This window comes from Hylobates moloch, unplaced genomic scaffold (genome assembly GCF_009828535.3).
Source record: "Hylobates moloch isolate HMO894 unplaced genomic scaffold, HMol_V3 SCAFFOLD_14, whole genome shotgun sequence".
Classification (NCBI taxonomy): Eukaryota; Metazoa; Chordata; class Mammalia; order Primates; family Hylobatidae; genus Hylobates; species Hylobates moloch.
This window is the reverse complement of record NW_026652289.1, coordinates 39,770,306-39,788,333: the sequence shown is the minus strand read 5'-3', so window position 1 is coordinate 39,788,333 and position 18,028 is coordinate 39,770,306. Positions and strand designations below refer to the sequence as shown.

General features: G+C 43.7%; 1 protein-coding gene across 1 annotated transcript in view; it reads right to left on the bottom strand.

Annotated features, from left to right (window-relative positions):
* The window catches only part of ARPIN (actin related protein 2/3 complex inhibitor), a 65,559-nt gene that overhangs the window by 24,151 nt on the left and 23,380 nt on the right, over positions 1-18,028 (bottom strand). The window contains exon 2 of the mRNA XM_058427408.1: positions 16,781-17,022. The gene's annotated coding sequence lies outside the window, so the exon portion shown is untranslated. The remainder of the gene's footprint in view (positions 1-16,780; positions 17,023-18,028) is intronic.

Below are 18,028 nucleotides of genomic sequence, written 5' to 3'. Positions count from 1 at the left end.
AAAACCTGTGGTTCCCAGCTATTTCTGGGACTGAGGTGGAGGATCAGTTGAGCCCGGGATATAGAGGCTGCAGTGAGCCCTGATTATCCCACTGCACCTTAGCCTGGATGAGAGAGCAAGACCTTGTCTCAAAAAAAAAAAAAAAAGCCATGGGGAGCTTTGTGGCAGTTTTTAAGACTCTAATTTCCTGAAGCTTCAGGGACAACTGCTAAAAATCGGGCTCAGTATCTGATGACGACAGAGCTGTCAAAGAAGCCTGAGTGTGCAGCCTTGATAGGTCTCCTGTCAAATCACGGCCCCTCTAGGAAAAGAGTGAGACCCTGGGCTGGGGACATGGGGTGGATGAGCCTGAAAACCTTGAAAAGCCTGAACTGGAAAACTTCAATATGAAACTTGCACACAACAATTAGGTGGAGACGCCAGAACTTCTTTGACAGTATTGAAGAAGAGGTTATGAGACTCAGGGAGAGAGCAATGTTAGAATGGATTTACTGTCTAGGACCTGAGGACCCACCAACTGACTATGTCCAGACAGCCTAGAGGCAACAAGGTAAGTCAGGTATCTTTGAGATGCCCTGTGGGGTTGATAGAATAGACACTACCATGGAACTAGACTCCCAAGTAAAAGGAGATGATGGGATTTGGGAACGGCAGGGGCCTGGTGGCCACACTTACCTACCAGGCAAGGTAGATGTAATTGTCAGAAGGAGCGGCCAGGCTAGCGTAGGCAATTAGGATGCCTGGACAAGCTTTATGATACTAGGGTCAAGATAGATGGACTGCCTCTGAGCATGATGTTCAATTTGTATTAAAAAACAAAAACAGGCTGGGCACGGTGGCTCATGCCTGTGATCTGAGCACTTTGGGAGGCTGAGGCGGGCAGATCTTCTGAGGTCATATGTTTGAGACAGCCTGGCCAATGTGATGAAACCCTGTCTCTACTAAAAATATAAAAATTACCCAGGTGTGGTGGTGCACGCCTGTAGTTACAGCTACTCGGGAGGTTGAGGCACGAGAATTGCTTGAACCCAGGAGGCAGAGGTTGCAGTGAGCTGAGATCATGCCACTGTGCTCCAGCCTGGGCAATAGAGTGAAACTTGGTCTCAATAAAAATAAAAACAAAAACTAGACCTGATGGGTAAAAGACTGATGCTCACTACAATAGAAAATTATACTCCCTCATCTATTTCCAGGCCTGAGTCAGTTTTCAGACATAGAGTCCATTGATTGAAGGAGAGGCTGTACCCCCTCGAGGAACACCATCACATGTATATATGTAAATAGTCCTCACTGGGCATGGTGTCTCACGTCTGTAATCCTAGCACTTTGGGAGGCTGAGGCGGGTGGATTACCTGAGCTCAGGAGATCGAGACCAGCCTGGGCAACACAGTAAATAAAACCCTGTCTCTACTAAAATACAAAAAATTAGCTGGGTGTCGCGACATGCATCTGTAGTCCCAGCTACTTGGGAGGCTGAGGCAGGAGAATTGCTTGAACCCGGGAGGCGGAGGTTGCAGTGAGCCGAGGTTGCACCATTGTACTCCAGCCTAGATGACAGAGACTCCGTCTCCAAAAAAAAAAAAAAGTAGTTCTCTAGACTTGCCCCTAGAGGGATGGGATCGTGGTCATTTAATCAAATAACTGCACAAGGGAAAAAGAGACTACCCAGAATTTTATTTATTATTAATTTTTAAAATAGAGACAAGGTCTTACTATGTTGTTCAGGCTGGTCTTGAACTCCTGAGCTCAGCAATCCTCTTGTCTTGGCCTCCCATAAAGTTCCGAAATTACAGGCATGAGCCATCAGCCCAATGTTTTTTTTTTGGAGACAGAGTCTCACTCTGCCGCCCAGACTGCAGTGCAGTGGCATAATCATAGCTCACTGCAGCATCAACCTCCTAGGCTCGGGTGATCCCCCCACCTCAGCCTCCCAAGTAGCTGGGACTATAAGCGCATGACACCACACCCAGCTAATTTTTTTGTATTTTTGGTAGAGATGAGGTTTCGCCATGTTGCCCAAGCGGGTCTCAAACTTCTGGACTCAAGTGATCTGACTGGTTGGCCTCCCAAAGTGCTGGAATTACAGGCTGAGACACTGCGCCTGGCCCATAATTTTAAAGGATTGCTAAATATGGGTCTGAGCTGATGCTGATACCAGGAAACCTGAAATGCCATCATGGCATTCTTAATAAAGGAATATGGAAGTTAAGCAGTGAATGGAGTTTTGATCCAATTCTATTTCAGTTGGTCCAAAGGGTGTCAGGACAATCTCAAATAGATAACTGATACAAATTTAAAAGAACTGTAAAAATACTAAAAATAAATAAATAAATAAATAAATAAATAAATAAGGAAAGAAAAAAGTTTAGGCCGGGCATGGTGGCTCACGCTTGTAATCCCAGCACTTTGGGAGGCCGAGGCGGGCGGATCCCGAGGTCAGGAGATCGAGACCACGGTGAAACCCTGTCTCTACTAAAAATACAAAAAATTAGCCGGGCGTGGTGGCAGGCGCCTGTAGTCCCAGCTACTCGGAGAGGCTGAGGCAGGAGAATGGCGTGAACCCGGGAGGCGGAGCTTGCAGTGAGCCGAGATTGTGCCACTGCACTCCAGTCTGGGCAACAGATTGGGACTCTGGCTCAAAAAAAAAATAAAAATAAAAATAATTAATTTAATTTAATTATTTAAAAAGGAAATATCTGAATGTGAAATGATATGTATGTGAATATTCTTTGAAATAGCAAAATACTAGAAACAACTTAAATGTCCATCAATGGGGGACTGGCTAAATAAATAATGAAATATCAATTCAAAGAGATGCTATGCAACCATAAAAAAGAATGAAGCATGTGCATACATGGCATACTGTATGTGTGTGTGTACACACACAATATTAAATGATTTCACTTACTGTTAAGTGAAAGCAGCAAAGTACAGTACAGTGCACTCAGCAGCCACTCATTTAATTGATATTGGCCTGGCACAGAGGCTCCTGCCTGTAATCCCAAAACTTTGGGAGGCTGAGGTGGGCGGATCATCTGAGGTCAGGAGTTCGAGACCAGCCTTGCCAATATGGTGAAACCCCATACTAAATATACAAAAATTAGCTGGGAGTGGGGACATGCACCTGTAATCCCAGCTACTCAGGAGGCTGAGGCAGGAGAATTGCTTGAACCTGGGAGGCGCAGGTTGCAGTGAACCGAGATCGCACCAGTGCAGTCCAACCTGGGCGACAAGAGTGAAACTCCATCTCAAAAAAAAAAAGATATTAACGGAGGACTTCCTCTCTACTGAGAACTGTCCTACGTGCTGGAGATATAGAGGTGAACCGAACAGATCAGATCCAAGCTGTCATGAGGCAGACATCCTGGTAGAGGAGAGGGGCAATGAACAAATAAAGCAACCCAGAAACGAGAGAGGTTCAGGCGGTGGTAGATGCTATGAAGAAAACTCAACAAAGTGATGGGGAAGGGAGAGACTGGGTGCACTGGGGTGGTCAGGAGACAGGTAGCCAGGGAAAACTTCTCTAGAAGGTGCCTTTTGAGTTGAGGCACTGGGACCTGCAAGAACAAAGGCCAGGGGGCAAGAGAGAATGTAGAGTGTTGAGGGCACAAAGAAATAAGGTTGATGGAGCGCAGTGACTCTTAGGGAGTCCAGCACAGATGAGGTCTCAGTGGTAGGCAGGGCTCAGAATTTGTATTTTATTCTAAAAACATGTTCTCAGTGCATAAAAAGCTGTATATATATGTACATAAATGCATTTATTCTTGCATATATGCTGCTTCTTTTTTTTTTTTTTTTTTTTTTTTGAGATGGAGTCTTGCCCTGTCGCCCAGGCTGGAGTGCAGTGGCGCGATCTCGGCTCACTACAACCTCTGCCTCCCGGGTTCAAGCTATTCTCCTGCCTCAGCCTCCCAAGTAGCTGGGATTACAGGCATGTGCCACTGTGACGGCTGATTTTTTGTATCTTTCTTAGAGATGGGGTTTCAACATGTTGGCCAGGCTGCTCTCGAACTCCTGACCTCATGATCCGCCTGCCTCGGCCTCCCAAAGTCCTGGGATTACAGCCGTGAGCCACCATGCCTGGCCTGTTTCTTTATGTACATAATATTTCTGGAGGGAGAAACAAGAAACTGATTATGGTGGCTGCCTCTGGGGGACTGGGGCTCCAGGGCGGGAAGGAGACTTATGTTTCGTAGTGTACTTTTTTATGCTGTTTGATATTTTTAACATGTACATAAATGACTTCTTCGATTAAAAACTAGTTAATTTTTAAACTGTGAAAACATCTTAATATTCAATCTCAGTTGTAATCAGATAAATGCAAATTAAAACATCAGGGAAATAAGATTTTTCAGGAAGGATTTAAAAACTCATAATGCTCATCGTTGATAAGGATATGAGAAAATGGACTCGTGTTGTTTGTATATTTTATTTGTCAGAATAAGTATTGGCAAAACTTTCCTGAAGATCACTTGACTATTTTGGTATCAAAGGCCTTAATTTTTTTAGTATATCCTTGCCTTAACTATTTCCATGCCCATGAATTTCCCCAAAGAATCAGAAACAGATGCAAAGATCAAGCTACAATGATATTCATTCCAGCAGGTTTATAATAGGGAAATTATAGAAACAATTTAAATTTTAACACTAGTCATTTATTTAAATAAACTATGGTATATCCATGTAATAGAATTGTATGACTATATTTTAAATGCTGTCAAAGAATATTAATGGCATACAAAAATATTATCAATTTGCTGTTGGATGAAAAACACAGTTACAAAAGAGAATGTTCCATATTCCAATTTTAGCACACACACATATGAAGACTACAAAAAGCCCAGTCATGGTGGCTCACATCTGTAATCCCAATATTTTGGGAAGCCAAGGCAGGAGGATTGCTTGAGCCCAGGGGTTTAAGACCAGCTTGGGCAACAATGAGATCCCATCTCCACTTTAAAAAAAAAAAAGACCGCAAAAATATTAGCAAGAGCTAATAAATCATGGGTGATTTATGGTCTCTTTATTATCACACATTTTATAAATGACTTTTACTTTTTGAGCCTCAAGTGCATGTAATTAATAGACTGTAGGTTGGGTGCGGTGGCTCATTCCTATAATCCTGACACTTTGGGAGGCCGAGGTGAGCGGATCACCTGAGGTCAGAAATTCGAGACTAGCCTGGCCAACATGGTGAAACCCTGTCTCTACTAAAAATACAAAAATTGGTCAGGCATAGTGGTGGGAGCCTGTAATCCCAGCTACTAGCTACTTGCAAGGCTGAGGCAGAAGAATTGCTTGAACCCAAGAGGCAGAGGTTGCAGCGAGCCAAGACTGGGCCACTGCACTCCAGCCTGGGTGACAGGGCAAGACTCTGTCTCAAAAAAAAAAAAAAAAAAAAAAAAAAATGACTGTAATTCTTAGTTAAGAACACATTATAGGCTGGGTGCAGCGATGAATGCCTGAAATCCCAACACTCTGGGAGGTGAAGGTGGGAGGGGAACCAAGTGAGTGAAGGCTGTAGTGAGCAATGATCGTGCCATTGCACTCCAGCCTGGGCAATAGAGTGAGACCCTGCCTAAAAAAAAAATATTAAATTAAAAAAATTTTTAGAACTTAAAGCATAATTTTTAAAAAATTGAAAAATTTTTTTTAAAGAGCCCACTATCATTATTTGCCCCATACATGGTTGAGTATTTTTGTAATACTAATAAATAATAATAATACTTTTTATAATAAACTCTCCACCACCCAACTACAACACTGCTAATAACTATTGCCAATAACTATCAATGGCTTCTTGCCTTTTCCATCCCCATCCTCCCCCAACTAAAAGTAATCACCATCCTAATTTTGTGTTTATCAGTCCCTTGCTTTTTTTAATTTTTTATTGTTTATTTTTATTTATTTATCTTTTTGAGACAGAGTCTCACTCTGTCACCCAGGCTGGAGTGCAGTGGTGCAATCTTGGCTCACTGCAAACTCCGCCTCCCAGGTTCACGCCATTCTCCTGCCTCAGCCTCCTGAGTAGCTGGGACTACGTGCACCCGCCACCACACCCGGCTAATTTTTTTTTTTTTTTGTATTTTTAGTAGAGACGGGGTTTCACCATATTAGCCAGGATGGTCTTGATCTCCTGACCTCGTGATCTGCCTGCCTCGGCCTCCCAAAGTGCTGGGATTATAGGCGTGAGCCACCGCACCTAGCCAATTTTTAATTTTTTCAATTGTGGTAAAAGATGCATAACAAAATTTACCATCTTTACTATCTTTAAGTGTACATTTATGTGGCATTGAGGCATTCACATTTTTATTTTTTATTTTTTTTTAGACACAGGGTCTCATTCTGTCACCCAGGCTGGGAGTGCAGTGTGGAGTGCAGTGGTGTGATCATAGCTCACTATAATCCCGTACTCCTGGGCTCAAGCAATCCTCCTGCTTCAGCCTCCCGAGTAGCTAGGACAATAGGTGTGCACCACCATTCCTGGCTAATTTTTTAATTATTTAATTTAATTAATTAATTTATTTATTTTTGAGACAGAGTCTTGCTCTGTTGCCCAGGTTGGAGGGCAATGGCATGATCTCGGCTCACTGCAACCTCCATCTCCCGGGTTCAAGCGATTTTCCTGACTCCGCCTCCCAAGTAGCTGGGATTACAGGTGCCTGCCACCATGCCCGGCTAATTTTTGTATTTTTAGTAGAGGCAGGGTTTCGCCAAGTTGGCCAGGCTGGTCTCGACTCCTGACCTCAGGTCATCCACCTGCCTCAGCCTCCCAAAGTACTGGGATTACAGGCATGAGCCACTGAGCCCAGCCAATTTTTAAAATTTTTGAGACAGTGTCTTGCTCTCATTCAGGCTAGAGTGCAGTGGCATGATCATGGCTCACTGCAGCATCTACTTCCTCGGGCTCAAGCAATCCTCCTGTCTCAGCCTCCTGAGTAGCTGGGACTACAGGCACACGCCACCATGTTCAGCTAATTTTTTCTACTTTTTGTAGAGATGAGGATTCACTATGTTGCCCAGGCTGGTCTGGAACCCCTGGGCTCAAGTGATCCTCCCACCTCAGCCTCCCAGACTGGAGTACAGTGGCACCATCTCAGCTCACTGCAACCTCTACCTCCTGAGTTCAAGAGATTCTCCCACCTCAGCTTCCCAAGTAGCTGAGACTACAGGTGCCTGCCACTATGCCTGGTTAGTTTTTGTGTTTTTAGTAGAGACGGGGTTTCACCATGTCGGCCAGGCTGGTCTTGAACTTCTGACCTCAGGTGATCTGCCCGCCTCAGCCTCCCAAAGTGCTGGGATTTCAGGTGTGAGCCACCCCGCCCAACCAACATAATTTCATATAGCAAATGTTACAAATGGATTCTGAAGACCCTTACTCTTCCCAGTCAACATAACCTGACTACAACAGGATGTGGATGACTTGGCTGAGGGACAGAATGTGGGAAATGATTACTTCTCCCTGATCCCTGATATTTGGTGCAAGTATGACAGTTTGCAAGGTAATGCTGACAGGATACCTCCCTAACGCTAGCCCTCAAAGCAGAAATACCAGGGTAGAGTTTCTCCAAGATTGTTCCCATTTAGCAATGCCTTTGTCTTTATGAACATTGAGGAATTGTTCATTTAGATCAATATTTGCCGTGGAAGCTCTAGGAGAAACCCCTGATTCTGACATTCTAATCCTCAGAGATAAGACAAATAAATATTTAAATACCATCAAAATGTGACCAGATGTCCAAGCAGACAGCCTGTCTGTCTGATCAGGCAGAACGATATGCAGTAATTAGAGCAGAGGAGCTGGGAGAAGGTCCCTGAATCAATGGCCACAGAAATCACACTGGCCACACTGCTCTGTCAAAGGGTTTCCCTTACAGTCAGCCTTAAAACGTTTCCAACTTTGACTACAGAGAGCATTATTTTCTAAAACTCTGTCTTGCACATAGCTTCAGGGATAAAGAACAAAATGTAATACCAGCAGACAGGAATCTCAGGCACCTCTGAAACCACAGCTACTCACTGACAGACCTGTGCCCAGTATGGAGACCTCTAGTCAAAGGGAAAAGAAGGTTTAATAGGTCCCTGGAAACAGGGAAGTTTTTCAGGTGCTCTGGTCCAATCAGCTGCATTGGGTGGAGCAGCAGTAGAGATCCACTGAAAGAGGGCACTTGGCCGGGTGCGGTGGCTCACGCCTATAATCCCAACGCTTTGGGAGGCTGAGGCGGGCAGATCATTAAGGTCAGGAGTTCCAGACCAGCCTGGCCAACATGGTGAAACACTGTCTCTACTAAAAATACAAAAGTTACCCATGTGTGGTGGTGCACACCTGTAATCCCAGCACTTTGGGAGGCCGAGGCGGGTGGATCACCTGAGGTCAGGAGTTCGAGACCAGCCTGACCAACATGGAGAAACCCCATCTCTACTAAAAATACAAAGTTGGCACATGCCTGTAATCCCAGCTACTCGGGAGGCTGAGGCAGAAGAATCGCAAGAACCCAGGAGGCAGAGGTTGCGGTGAGCCCAAATTGCACCATTACACTCCAGCCTGGGCAACAAGAGCAAAACTCCATCTCAAAAAAAAAAAAAAGAGTATCCATATTTTTTTAAAAAAGGATATTACAAAGATGGCATTTCAAATAAACTTTCAGGGTTGTATTTAGTTCTGAATATAATGACAAATTGGGAAACATGAGAAGCTGTTATTAATAAGAGAAAGATCAATGCATAGATACAAAAATGGCTTTGCAGTTACTCACATGCACTTCGTAAGGTGTCTGAGTCAGGGTAGACCTGCACAGGCGCATGGGGTCCCTGAAATCCTTGTGCCCTCTGACCCTGCTACCGTATCCTGTCTGCCAGCATCTTCCTTACACATGATGATTTTCTTTCAGAGCTTCATTCTCTTTCCTGCATGTGCAGGAAGACTCCAGTTCATCAGACAAGTTTGTATATATCAGTCTTCAAGTCTGAATGTGGAGAAATTGAAACCCTTGTGCACTGTTGGTGGGAATGTAAAATGGTACAGCTACTATAGAAAACAGTATGGCAGTTTCTCAAAAATTAAAAATAGAACCACCATATGTCCAGCAATTCTACTTTTGGGTATATATCCAAAAGAACTGAAAGTAGGGGCTCGAAGTGGTATTTGTCTATGTACGTTCAGAGTGGGCATTATTTGCAATAGCCAAAACATAGAAGCAACCCAAGTATCCATTGACAGATGACTGAGTAAACAAAAGGTGGTATGCACAATCGAATGGAATATCATTCAGCTTTACAAAGGAAATTCTGACACGTTACAACATGGATGAACCTAGAGGACATTACGCAAAGTGAGAAATAAGCCAGTTGCAAAAGGATAAATACTCTATGATTCCACTTACATAAGGTACTTAAGGTAGTCAAATTTATAGAAACAGAGAGCAGGACAGTGGTTGCCAGGGCAGAGGGAAGAGGAGAGGAGGATGTTGTTTAACAGGCACAGAGTTTCCATTTTGCAAAATGAAATGAGTTCCATGGATGGATGGTGGTGATGGTTGTACAACAATGTGAATGGGCCAGGCATGGTGGCTCATGCCTATAATCCCAACGCTTTGGGAGGCCAAGGCGGGTGGATCACTTGAGGCCAGGAGTTCGAGACCAGCCTGGCCAACATGGTGAAATTCTGTCTCTACTAAAAATACAAAAATTAACCGGGCATGGTGATGTGAGAATATAATCCTAGCTATATTGGGAAGCTGAGGCATGAGAATTGCTTGAACCCAGGAGGCGGAGTTTGCTGTGAGCCGAGATCATGCCACTGCACCCCAGCCTGGGTGACAGAGCAAGACTCTGTCTCAAAAAAAAAAAAAGAAAGAAGTTATGTTTTAGCCTGGGCGTGGTGGGTCATGCTTACAATCGTAACAGTTTGGGAGGCCAAGGCAGGAGGATCATTTGAACCTACGAGTTTGAGACCAGTCTGGGCAACACAGCAAGACCTCATCTCTTTTAAAAAAAAAAAAAAAAAAAAGTTTACAATTGACCCTTGAACAATGCGGGGGGTTGGGCCGTTGACACCCCCCTTCCCCAATGCAGCAAAATATCTGTGTATAACTCTTCACTCTCCAGATACTTAACTACTTTTTTTCTTTCTTTCTTTTTATTGGAACAGCAGAAATTGCTTTACTACTAATAGCCTGCTTTTGACTGGAAGCCTTACCAATGGCATAAACATTTTACCTATTTTATATGTTATATGTATTATATGATGTATTCTTACAATAATATAAGCTAGAGAAAAAAATGTTTTAGGAAAATCATAAGGAAGAGAAAATATATTTACTATTTATTAAGTAAATCATCATAAAGTTCTTCATCCTTGTCATCTTCACATTGATTAGGCCATGGAGGAGGAAGAGGAGGGTTGGTCTTGCTGTCTCAGGGGTGGCAGAGGCGGAAGAGGTGGAAGGGGAGGCAGAACAGGCAGGCACACTCAGTGCAACTTGCAGAAATACATCAGAATTTCCGTCTGACTTTTTTGCTTTTTTATTTGTCTAAAAAATGTTCCTTTATGGTCCCAATCCTTCTTCCACCATTTGCTTTAGTTTCAGTGCCTGTATCATAGAAGGGTCCATGTCATAAAAAAAGTCAAGGCAGCCTTAAATAATCGAAACCTTTCTGCCAGATTGTCTAATGTCAATTTGTTTTCTGGCATTGCTGCTTCAATGTCGTCTTCCTCATCATCTGGGAGCACTCATCTCCACCAAGACGTCTTGAATCAGTAGCTTATGTTTTTAGCTTTTTCTTGCTCCTAAGTGTTGGTGGTCTTCCAGAGCACTACCCTACCTTCTGAGCTCAAGTGCCCACCCTGCTGCTCCTGACTGCAGGCAGAGGCCTCTGCTATGCTGTTTGGTACAAGCAGCAGAGGAAAGCAGGGAGCCAGACCCTTATTCCTACTGTGAGGCCTGAATTAACCACCTTCACAGTGCCCTGGAGCTTCCTTCTGTTCCCTGTACCTACCATCTCCGAGCTCAGAGCCCACAGCCTTGTTTTAACATTCATGTCATCGACATTTTTTTCAGAGTCTAGGCTAGTGGTCTTGTAGAAGGACTCTATCTTTTTGATCCTCAAGGATGGCTTGAGGCCAGAAGTTCAAGATCAGCCTTGGCAGCACAGCTAGACCTTGTCTCTACAAAACATTTAAAAAATTAGCCAGGGCTGGGTGTGGTGGCTCATGCCTGTAATCCCAGCACTATGGGAGGCAGAGGTGGGAGGATCACTTGAGGCCAGGAGTTTGAGACCAGCCTGGCCAACATGGTGAAACCCCGCCTCTACTAAAAATACAAAAAATAGCCGGGCATGGTGGTGGGCGTTTGTAGTCCCAGCTACTCGGGAGGCCGAGACACAAGAATCACTTGAACCTGGGAGTTCAAGGCTACAGTGAGCTGTGATTGTGCCACCACACTCCAGCCTGAGCAACAGAGAGAGACATACATGTCTCTAAAATCTGAAGATTTTTTAAACAAATTAAATTAAATAATATTAAAAATTATTTTTTAAAAATTAATAAAAAAATTTATTTTTTAAATAAATTAAATTAAATAATTTAGTTTTTTAAACAAATTAAATTAAATAATTTAGTTTTTTTAAACATTAAATTAAATAATTTAGTTTTTTTAAACATTAAATTAAATAATTTAGTTTTTTTAAACATTAAATTAAATTAGTTTTTTTAAAAAATTAAATTAAATAAATTCAAAATTAAAGAAACATAATTTCAATAACTGTGTAAAAATCCATCTTATGCATGTGTAGTAACTTGTTAAATCATTCTCCTATCACAACATATTTGTTTCCACACTTTCATTTTTCTAAATTTAACAGGGTCTTAAAATGCAGCTCAACTATATCTGGGATGTAAAGAAAAAAATGTAGTGCTTTTATTTTTTCTGGTCTTCCCAAGTTCTCTTCTCTGGTTAGCGTGGGGGGAAAAAAGTTACCTTGAAAACTTAGTCCTATCCAATAATCCTTATACACAGGTCTCGGTCTCTCTAAGAAAAGCAGTCCATCTTCCACTCCTGTCCCAAGTGGCAGCTGGGGAGTATTAGGGGCAGGACTGTGGCTGCTGGGATCCCAGGGGCAGGAGTGGGAGGGGAGGCCGAGGGGTCTTTGGCTGTGGGTTTGCTCAGGCCTCTTCTGAACCCAGGGTGATCCCCTCTGGCAACTTCACAGCCCACCCTAGCGACATCAGGATCCCATTCACCCCACGGGGGCTGTACAAAAGTTCAGGAAGGCTGAAGCTCAGATCCTTGCTCTGCCTGCTCAAACTGTGCCTTAATTGATGAGGCTGTGCCTCAGAGAGTTACAGGGCTTCCTCTGAGGCAGCCTCCTTCAGGGGCTCCAAGCAGAAGAGAGGCAAAGCCCCCCTCACCATGGGTATCGTTGACTTACTGACTTCTCTAACTCTGGTTGCATTTCTGCCTGAATCCCTCTCCTCCTTTGCTGCCTTTTGTTGTTGTTGTTGTTGTTGTTATTGTTGTTGTTGTTGTTGTTGTTGAGATGGAGTCTTGCTATGTCACCCAGGCTGGAGTACAGTGGTGCAATCTCGGCTCACTGCAACCTCCGCCTCTGGGGTTCAAGCTATTCTCGTGCTTCAGCCTCCCAAGTAGCTGGGATTACAGACGTGCATCACCACGCCCAGCTAATTTTTGTATTTTTAGTAGAGACGAGATTTCACCATGTTGGCCAGGCTGGTCTCGAACTCCTGACCTCTCAAGCAATCTGCCCACCTCGGGCTCCCAAAGTGCTGGGAGTGAGCCACCGAGCCCGGCCCTTCACTGTTTTCTTCTTCCCACTTTCCCCATGGCCTCAAACAGGCAGGCTTCCACCTTGCTCTGCCACACACATCCCTCCAGCGAGGTGGCAAGCCTTAAGGCTCACAATCTAGGCTGAAAGGCCTCTCTTTTCCACTTAGGGGACAACTCTACAGGCTAAGTCCTCTGGTGTTGGTTGTTGAAATGCTAAAGGATATCTGTGCGTAGGATCGAAAGAAAATAATTTAGAAGATCTCTTAAAACATACACCTATTTTGCAAGGCTAATGTCTTGCTGCATAATCTATTTTGAATGTCAGAACTAGATATTAATTCCTTCTTCTCTCCTCATACTTTCTATAATTTTGCATTTCACCACAACTAGCACCATCAGTTGTAAGATGCACTGTTATTTTAGGTACTCCTAAGAAAGAAAAACAAACTGCCAATTAAATTGTGAACAATGCGTTCTTATTTAGAATTTTGGTTTACACTCATTCAAAAAGCTCTTTTTAGACTTATTTAGACATATATTTTTACATATCATCTTGTGCATATGTAAAAATGAAAATCTAAGTGAAATAGTTGGAAGGTATTTCTATAACTTCTTTACAGAAGAGACTGATGTAGACATTGATTCTTCTGAACCCCTTTTCATATCAAAGTCGATAATGACTGTCTTTCTATACAGCATTGCTGCCTGTGCATTGAGAGAGTTGTTGTTACAGGATCTCTTCATCCAGTGCTCCGCCACTGCCTCTGGGATTGCCTTCCCAACTGTTGACACTCGTTCTGCAAGTTTTTTTGTTTTTCATTTCTCGAGAAAGAGTCTTGCTCTGTTGCCCAGGCTGGAGTGCAGTGTGTACGATCTCGGCTCACTGCAACCTCTGCCTCCCGGGTTCAAGCGATCCTCCTGACTCAGCCTCCCAAGTAGCTGGGATTACAGGTGCCCGCCACCATACCTGGCTAATTTGTTGTATTTTTAGTAGAGATAGGGTTTCACCATGTTGGCCAGACTGGTCTCAAACTCCTGACCTCAAGCGATCTACCAGCCTTGGCCTCCCAAAGTGCTGGGATTACAGGCTTGAGCCACTGCACCCGGCCTCATTCTGCAGGTTTTTATGCTGCACCTCCTGTCCTTTTTTCTTCTTTTAATCTTATAGAAGGTGTTAATAGAAGGTTTTCAGGCCAAGTTTTCATATATGCAGACAATGACAACCATATCGAAACTACTGCCTGGCCAACAGCTATTGTCAGCAAACATTGATTCTAGGGACACCTATCAATTTCAAAGAAATAATGAATTCTAGTAAACCTTAATACTTTTACTTCCCACACCTCTTCTCCTGCCTCTAGGCAGGCTGGATGCTTCAAGCCACACAGAGAGAAGGGCCTGTACTTGGAAAGGCTCTTTGATACTTTGTAAGATATTAATCCTGTTACACAAATACTGCTGGAAAGGAAATCTTTGAATATAAAACTTTGACTACAATTCTGCTATTTCTTCAGATAGAGTCCTAGAAGAAAGAGTTTAGATATTTAAAAATAAGGCTGACTATTCTTTCTTTTTTTTTGTTTTTGTTTATTTTTTGTTTTTGTTTTTGTTTTTTGTTTTTCTTAGACAGGGCCTGGTTCTATTGCCCAGACTGGGGTGCAGTGGCGTGATCTCAGCTCACTGCAATCTTCGCCTCCCAGGCTCAAGCAATCCTCCCATGCTCAAGCAATCCTCCCACCTCAGCCTCCCAAGTACCTGGACTACAGGCACACGCCACCATGTCTGGCTAATATTCGTATATTTTTGTAGAGATGGGTTTTGTCATGTTGGCCAAGCTAGTCTCGAACTCCTAAGCTCAAGCGATTTATTTGCCTCTGCCTCCCAAAGTGCTGGGATTACAGACATGAGCCACTGCACCCGGCCTATTCTTTTCATGAATACAAATCACAGTTTTGGGATCAGATGTGAAGTAGGCACATAGATACACACAGACACATACACACACACAGTGGCAACACTGGAAAACAGAGTGCTCTCAGTAGACCACAAATGATCAGGAACCCCTGAAAGGCAGAAGGAGAATGAGGCTGGACTACAGGAGGAAACCACAGCCTAAACCGCGTGCAAGAAAAGATTGCTCTACAAGTCAAGAGCATCTTAGGGGCTCTAAGCTTGGAGATGGTAGATACGGGGAAGAGAAGGAAGCTCTGGGGCACCGTGAAGGTGGTTAATTCTGGCATCACAGTAGGAACAAGGGTCTGGCTCCCTGCTTTCCTCCCCTGCTTGTACCAAACGGAGGACAGCAGAGGCCTCTGCCTGCAGTCAGGAGTAGCAGGGTGACAGGGACAAGCTGAGATAAATTCAGTTTATCCCCCAGGCCCTGCGGGCCCGGTCAGTCACCCCGATGGCCAAGAAGTTAAGGAACTGCTGCCCTTTGCATGTGAGGTGTGCAATAAGAGGTTTAAGTATTGTGGCAAGCTAGCCATCCACAAGAGATCACACACAGGAAAGAGCCTCTTTCAATGTAATCTCTGTGGGAAGCGCTTCATGCAGGGCATAGGCCTGCAGTTTCACCAGCAAACCCACACTGGTGAGAGACCCTACACGTGTGACATCTGCCAGAAGCAGTTCACCCAGAAGTCCTACTTGAAGTGCCACAAGAGAAGCCACACAGGGGAGAAGCCCTTCGAATGTAAAGACTGCAAGAAAGTTTTCACCTACAAGGCAAATCTGAAGGAGCACCAGCGCATCCACTCCGGAGAGAAATCCTACAAATGTTTCAAGTGTCCAAGAGCCTTCAGTCGGCCTGCGACCTTAAGACGCCACAAGAAAACACATCCAGAAACCACTTCGCAGTGACTTCATCATCATGTCTATGTCTTCTGCACCAAGAAAGTGTGAATGAAGATTTTTCACCGACATTATCAGATGACGTTTGACACATAAAGGGCACCTGGCACACAAAGGAGTGCCCTAGATAGGAATTCCCAGGATGTTTGTTTAAATCTTTTTCCTCCCCAGTGAATTTTGGTTTTTGTTTCATTATGTCTGTTGTTATAGGTTTATTTTGGCTTGTGTTGCTGTTCTTTCAATAAACATCTTATTAGTTTTCAATATTTTGTAACAACAACAAAAAAAAAGGAGTAGCAGGGTGAGCACTTGAGCTCAAAAAGTAGGGCAGTGCTCTGGAAGACCACCAACACGATAAAAACATAACCTACTTGGCTCAACCCACCCAGCAGAGTATCCCATTCCTCTACCACAATAATTGGATTCAGGATGTAGCAAACAGTCACGGTGTCACACACTGGTCACATTCGTTAGTAATGTTTAGCAAATAATAAGAAATCTGACTAATAATGACTCAAGCAAAAAAGACATTTAATTAAATCACATCATGAGATGTCTAGAGATAGGTGGTTTCGGGTTTAGTGTCTCTGACTCAAGGAAGCTATACAGAAAACAGATTTTCTACCTTTCCACTTCATCATCCTTAGTATACAGCTGCCTTATGGTCACGTGATGGCTGCTGCACTTCAGATATAACATTGAAATGTGAGGCCAGCTGGACTGCCTGGGTCGAGTGGGGACTTGGAGAACTTTCCTGTCTTACAAGAGCATTGTAAAATGCACCAATCAGCACTCTGTAGTTAGGATTGTAAAATGCACCAATCAGCACTCTGTAGCTAGCTAGAGGTTTGTAAAATGCACCAATCAGTGCTCTCTAAAAATGCACCAATCGGCGCTCTGTAGCTAGCCAAAGGTTTGTAAAATGGACCAATCAGCACTCTGTAAAATGGACCAATCAGCAGGACATGGGTGGGGACAAATAAGGGAATAAACGCTCTCCCCCACCCCCCACTCTAGCCAGCAGTGGCAACCTGCTCAGGTCCCCTTCCACACTGTGGAAGCTTTATTCTTTTGCTCTTCACAATAAATCTTGGCTGCTGCTCACTCTTTGGGTCTGTGCCACCTTTAAGAGCTGTAACACTTACCATGCAAGTCTGCTGCTGCATTCTTTAAGTCAGCCAGGCCACGAACCCACTGGAAGGAACCAACTCCGGATACAACGTCATGTCGAAGGAAGAAGGGAAAGATGTAGTATCACCGAGTACTCACTCATAAAAGTGTCCCTTTTATGATAAAGTAAAAGTTTTCCCCGAAATTCCTAAGTAGGCTTACACTTATATCTCATTGGCCAGAACTTTGTCACACATCAGCCCTGCTGCAAGAGAGGCTGGAAAAAAAAAGAGAATTGGAATTACAACAATTGATTTAGAGCAATCATGATTTGTTACCTGAGCTGGCTGAACATGCAATTGCCCAAAATCAATTAACTTTCTGCTCGTTAGGAAGCAAGAAGTGAGAAATACCTATTACTAGCCCATTGTCAAGGTCTTCTGTGAAAGCTAACAAGGATGCTCAAATATGAAAAGACAGTCGCACATCCAGGAATCAAAAAATATTTGAGGAAAAACACAACCTTAAAACAGAGATACCAAACTCAGGAAACAGAAATCAAGGAGACTTTAAATTAATTATATACACTACAATACAGTATATATAGATAGATGGCTAGGCTCCATGGCTCACACCTGTAATCCTGGCCGAGTAGGAGGATTGCTTGAGCTCAGGAGTTCAAGACCACCCTGAGCAACATAATGAGACCTTGTCTCTACTAAAAAAAAAAAAAAAAAAAAATTGCCAGGTGTGATGTCACGTGCCTGTGGACCCAGCTACTCAGGAGGCTGAGGTGGGAAGATTGCTTGAGCACAGGAGACCATGGCTGCAGTGAGCTATGATCACGCCACTATACTCTAGCCTGGGTGACAGTGTGAGATCCTGTCTCCCCCACAAAAAAAACCCATGGAGTTTCCTCAAAAATTTAAAAATAGAGCTACCATATGATCTGTATATCCCAAAGAAATGAAATCAGTATGTTAAATAGATACCAGCACTCCAATGTTTCCTGTAGCACTATTCATAATAGCCAAGGTAGGTCATCAACTTAACTGTCAATTGATGAATGGTTAAAGAAAATGGTGGTGGCCGGGTGCGGTGGCTCACGCCTGTAATCCCAGCACTTTGGGAGGCCAAGGTGGGCGGATCACCTGAGGTTGGGAGATCAAGACCATACTGGCTAACATGGTGAAACCCTGTCTCTACTAAAAATGCAAAAAATTGGCTGGGCATGGTGGTGGGCGCCTGTAGTCCCAGCTTCTCAGGAGGTTGAGGCAGGAGAA